General features: G+C 42.9%; 1 protein-coding gene across 3 annotated transcripts in view; it reads right to left on the bottom strand.

Annotated features, from left to right (window-relative positions):
* Positions 1-1,337: 1,337 nt before the first annotated feature.
* The window catches only part of Slc35f5 (solute carrier family 35 member F5), a 41,094-nt gene continuing 36,431 nt past the window's right edge, over positions 1,338-6,000 (bottom strand). For 2 of the 3 annotated variants that reach the window (XR_012912030.1, XM_075987764.1), the window contains exon 16: positions 1,338-2,257. The gene's annotated coding sequence lies outside the window, so the exon portion shown is untranslated. The remainder of the gene's footprint in view (positions 2,258-6,000) is intronic. The other variant, XM_075987765.1, reaches the window with a different exon arrangement.

Genomic DNA, 6,000 nt, shown 5'->3' with positions numbered 1-6,000 from the left:
CCAGGAACAACCCTCAGAAGTTCTTTCCCACCTTAACATAGTTTCCCTTGTTTCTAATGCTGCACTGCATACTTTACTCTAGTGGGCCAGCCAGCTTCCCGGCAAGTCTGTCTTCACCTCCCATATCACCAGAGGAGAGCAGGGATTAGAGAGGCAAATCACCACAACCAGCTCTTTTACAGAGATTCTTGGTCCAAGTCAGTTCACCAGGCTTGTGCAGCAAGCTGAATCACCTCCCTGGCCCCATGACTTGTTTTTTGAGGTAGGGTCTTCTACTGACCTGGACCTTACCAAGTGGGCCAGCAGTCCCCAAGGGTTCTCCTTTCTCCATCACCACCATGCCTGCTATTTTTACATCAATTCTGGAGTCTCACCCAGACCCACATGCTAGGCAAGGCACACACTTCCCTGACTAAGACATCTTCCCATCTTTGTACATCTTTTATCCTGCCAACCAGTATTGGTTTTGGCATAAGAATTACTTGTGCCCCCAAATGAAACACACGATTGTCTGCTATTTAAATTAATATAATACAGTGGACTCAGGACTAAGCAGAAAGACAGCTAACCTTCATTTTAGATTCAGGTTAACACCTGATCAATTTAAAGTATGTGAACAGTATAAAGTGGAACTCTATAAAGGGAATTTTTAAAAATGAGATTCATTAAATGATTTGGAGAATGGTTTTTTATATAAATTTATTTATTTATTAAAGCTTTCTGTCTCTTCCCTTCCACCGCCTCCCATCCCCCCTCCCCCAATCAAGTCCCCCTCCCTAGTCAGCCCAAAGAGCAATCAGGGCTCCCTGCCCTGTGGGAAGTCCAAGGAACCCCCACCTCCATCCAGGTCCAGTAAGGTCAGCATCCAAACTGCCTAGGCTCCCACAAAGCCAGTACGTGCAGTAGGATCAAACAAAGCCCAGTGCCATTGTTCTTGTTGTCCACTATGTTCAGCAAGTCCGGTTTTATCCCAGGCTTTTTCAGACCCAGGCCAGCTGGCCTTGGTGAGTTCCCGATAGAACATCCCCATTGTCTCAGTGTGGGTGCACCCCCCGCGGTCCTGAGTTTCCAGGAATATTTTATATGATTTTGAGATAGGCCTCACTATCCAAGGCTGGCCTTAAATTCACTATGTAGCCATGCATGACTCTGAAATCATGATCCTCCTGCCTCCACCCTGCGTGCTAGGATTACAGGTGTGCACCACTTCGCTTGGTTTATGCAGGCTGGGGATGGAACCCAGGGTTTCATGTGTGCTAGGCAAGCACTCTGCCCTGAGGTTAACTCTCAGCCCCGTGATTTAATAATGACAGACAAAAGAATCAAATGTCATCTTTTCATCAGAGTATCTCCTTGTCTTTTTTTTTTTATTTTAACCATTTACATTTACTTAGGAAAGTAAGATTATTTAAGGAAGCAGCACCCAGTTTTAGAGTAATTTATATGTGGAAAAAATACAAAATTACTTGATACATCTTTAATACACAAATACATATACAAACATTTTATTCTAATAATATTCTTTATCACTTCAATTTAAACCATTCCATTATGAAAATTTCTTAATTGAAGAGAGAATATTTCTTTAAAACTCTAAATTAAACAGAGCTTTCTCAACTAATTTATAGCCACACAGCCTTTAGAAATATGTGATTTTCCAGTCTGCAGTTTTTCCCCTTTAAAACCGTTAGGGCTTGTCACATTTTTTAAGATACAAGGCACCAAACACCAGGGAGGGAATCACACAGTGAGTGCACTCGGACCAGATCTCTGCTCAAACATCTGTGCTCTAAAGCACCACCAGCTTTGTATGAACATACATGTGACATTAACTAGCATTTCTTCTGTGTGGTTATTCTGCAATCTACGAAACTCAAACTATAATCTGCACCTCTGCAGGTGATGCCGGTTAGCGTCTGCCTGTGAGGATGCTCACCTACTCGGGTGATTTCTCAGAAAGAGTACTACGCAGTTTGAATGAGGAGTTTAAGTCCCCAGAAAGATTGTGTTCCTTGATTTGCTCCAGTGATTTCATGAACTGAACTGATGATACGTAAGGCAGGTTGGTCCTTTAGAGCAACTGGACTGCACACAACCTACATGGAACATCCTTCATTTTGAAAAAGAAGAAAGCAACATGAGGAAAATGTATTTAGAGTTTCAAAGAACTGAAACTGGTATTGTTCAGACTAGGCACTGAAACACTTCTACAAAGAACTTGCCAGATTGTCTCTTCGCTGTAGAATGTTCCATTACACTAAAAACAAAAGGATACAAAAAATGGTTATTTATCATTTACGGCATCCCACTTTTCTGTAGCACAGAGTCTGAGAAGCAAATTATCTTAATGCTGAAACACCCATTATACACAATGCTTATATTTAGTAACTAGATACTTGATCTTGAGTTAAGAATTCAGGACAGGGCTGGTAAGATAGTTTAGGGTGAAAATGTGCTTGCCACTGAGTCTGATGACCGGAGTTCAGTTTTTGGAACTCACATATAGAAGGAAATCCAAGTCCCTCAAGTTAGACTCTGAGCATCAAGTAAATAAACATTGAGCTAAAAACAAGTTTCATAGCAACAGCAGGTCTGACACCAACACTAGTTGGGTACTGCGTACTAGCATTCACGTTTTATTTCTGGCATATTCTACCGTTACCCCTGTAGCAACAAAGCCCCCATTCAGCCTGTTCTAATCTTTGCTACTTGATGGTTCTTCACCTTTTCTAGTCTTCATTATCTCAGCTTTCTCTGGCTTTTCCAGCACTGAACACATTCTGGTGGGGCGGCAGCTGAATGTGACTCTGAGAGTGATGAGGAGCACTCCACAGAAAGATAACCCATGAACAATCTGATGACATAGGACACTCTAAATAACCACCTTCACAGTTATTTATAAGCTAAAGATTTTATTTCTATTTGTGTTTGTGTGTCTGTGTACACAAGAATGCAGTGCCCGAGGAGGCCAAAAAGGTCATGGGATCTCCTGCAGTTGTGAGCTGTTAGGGAATATTACTTTCAGGTGTGTGACTTTTGTTTACACTACATTTGTTTAACTCTGTGAAGCTGTGCTACTGTGTCAGTCTAAAATACCTGATGGTCTAATAAAGAGATGAATGGCCAATAGCAAGGCAGGAGCAAGGATGGACGGGGCCAGAAGGCAGAGAGGATAAATAGAAGGAGAAAACGAGGAAGAGGAGGAGCAAGAGAATGAGAAGAGGAGGACACTGGGGGCCAGCCACCCAGATACACAGCAAGCCATGGAGAAAGCAGCAAAGAAAAGTATACAGAAATAGAGAAAGATAACTGTTACGGGAGGTCCTCCCACTCCTCCAGCCTATTGCCGCTGAGATACCAGCCCCTTGGGGCGTGGTCTCTCTCCCTTTAAAAAAGCGGCCACTTCCCTCTCCTCTCTCTCTTCACTTCCTGCTCCGCCGGTGACTTGACTTCCTTCCTGGTTACGCAGAGGGCTGACAGTGATCTGTAAGTTTTTTCCCCTTTAAATAAATACCACCCTATTAATCATAATTCCAAACTGGTGTGGCATTGTTTGTGACTTACGCCTTCATTTGGCGCCCAACGTTTGGTTTTAGAACCTCTCCCGGCTCGCAGCCGCGAGTTCGGCTTGGCGGCCGGAAGTTCGGCTTGGCGGCCGCAAGTTCGGCTTGGCGGGCGCTTGTTCAGCTTGGCGGGAGCCCTTGCTTCCTCAGCCGCTGCCTGTGGATTTAAACTCCACAGGCCCGCGTAGTCTCTGCCCGCCTGGTTTGCTCTTTTCTGAGTCGTTTTTAAATCTCCCTTGCAAGCACAGCTCTTAAGTGACGCGAACCAGAGCACGCGGTTGCTGAAAGCTGCAACCCCTCAGGGTGACTCTGTCACGTGGAGGCATAAGCGGCTTCCAGGTTGCTCTTCTCTACCCCTGGATTCTGGTTTCTGGTTCCATCTCTGGAATTGATTTAATTACATTTACTTTGTTGAGCAACTTACATTTTCCAGTTTTTAACAAATACTAGGCGGACTCTGAAACAGGACTGTGTTTTCGTCGAGACTTGGCAACAGCGCCACCTGCTGGATAATAGGTAATATGGCAGTTCCCGTTTCCAACGCGAATTTTACTGTTCTGGTTACCAATACAATGGGTTATATCATGCAAGGTTTATATGACTATGGGGATAACTTAATTTACTGGTTACTAGGTTTTAGTATTCTTTTGCATATTCTATCATTTAGGAAGATCATGGCACTCCTAAGAACCATACAATCTTTACTAGAAACTCATGCAGGTCAGGAGATTAAGGATTCAAAAGAGACAATAATAAAAAGACTTGAAATGATAGAAGAAATGATTGGAGCTGGTGAACAGAGTAATAAGGCACAAGGACAGGATACAATGCCAACACCAGCTATTAGAACTGGCTTACCAAAGGTTTTAGCAGCATACCCTATACTTAATTCTGACAAAGCGTCAACTTCTAAAGGCTCAAAGGGAGTCAGAGAAGCTAGATGGACGCCAATAGCAATGAATGATCTAAAAGAAATTAAGCAAGCTATTGTTAATTTTGGCTTGCACTCTGCATACGTAAAGGAAATGATAAGGACTTGGGCTTCTAATGCTAGAGCTACCCCCCATGATTTCCATCAGTTAGTGTCTGCAGTTTTAGATAATGGACCTTCCTTGATGTTTGGAATTTATTTCAGAGAAGAATCCAAACATATGGAACAGCAAGGAAGAGCAAAAGGTATTGAGGTTTCCCAAGACCAAATTCTTGGTGCAGGAGAATATGCTGATCCACAGGTCCAAGCTCTTTATGATGATGAAGTACTGTGTCTATGTCACCAAGCAGCTTTAAATGCTTGGAATAGGATACAAGATCCAGCAAAAAGGGTTGAATCATATACCAGAATTAGGCAGGGACAGAGAGAACCCTTTATTGACTTTTTGCAAAGATTAATTAAGGCTCTGGACATAGGGGTAACAGACCCAGAAGCTAGACGAATACTTCTTGAATCTCTAGCTTTTGAGAATGCAAACATAGAATGCAAAAAGATAATTGGGCCTTTAAAGTCTAGATCAGCACCTATGGATGAATGGATTCAGCATACGATGAATGTTGAGACGTTTAGCTATAACGATGAATCTTGGGTAGGAGAAGCGATTTCCACAGCAATGAGGAGACATCAAACTGCCAGGTGTTTTAATTGTGGTAAATTAGGACATCTGAAAAGGGATTGCAGGCACAGAATTTCTAGGAATATTATCTCCTCTGGGAATGACAAAGATAGGAGACCTAGGCCTTCAGGTATATGTAGGAGATGCGGTAAAGGCCGACATTGGTCCAATGAATGCAGGTCAACAACAGACAAACAAGGCAACCCGATACCGTCGGGAAACTCCTTGAGGGGCCTCTCGCAGGCCCCCAAGCCAACAGTGGCCCAGTCATTCCCAGTCACAGTGGAGAACGTGCCTCACCAAGAAAATTAAAAGCTCCAATTTCTGCTGTAAAAAGTAATACTGGTCTAAATGATGAAATCCATGTGGAGGATGAGTCAAAAAACCCAGTTGGACAGAGTAAACGTATATTTTGGCAGACTTCTATTAATGATCAAAGACCAAAGCTAAGAGTCTGTATAAATGGCACTTTTATTGAAGGCTTATTAGACACAGGTGCGGATGTAAGTATCATTACCCCAGAATCTTGGCATCCGAATTGGCCTCTTAAAGAGGTAGATGTTCAGTTCCTGGGAATTGGAACCCTATCTCGTGTAAAACAAAGCACAAGATGGGTTGAATGCATAGGGCCCGAAGGGCAAATAGGAAGACTAAGGCCATATATAGCCAATATTGCCATAAATTTATGGGGCCGTGACCTGCTACAGCAATGGAATACCCAGATTAACATTCCTGTAGTTCCAGGAACTCATAATTCTGGGAAGTATATGATGAGGTATTATGGAAAAAGGTCACTAGCCATTCAGGCTGTACAAGAACATACAGCAAAT

This window comes from Microtus pennsylvanicus, chromosome 10 (assembly GCF_037038515.1).
Source record: "Microtus pennsylvanicus isolate mMicPen1 chromosome 10, mMicPen1.hap1, whole genome shotgun sequence".
NCBI lineage: Eukaryota > Metazoa > Chordata > Mammalia > Rodentia > Cricetidae > Microtus > Microtus pennsylvanicus.
The sequence above is the reverse complement of the archived record's forward strand: the minus strand, read 5'-3'. Positions and strand labels throughout refer to the sequence as shown.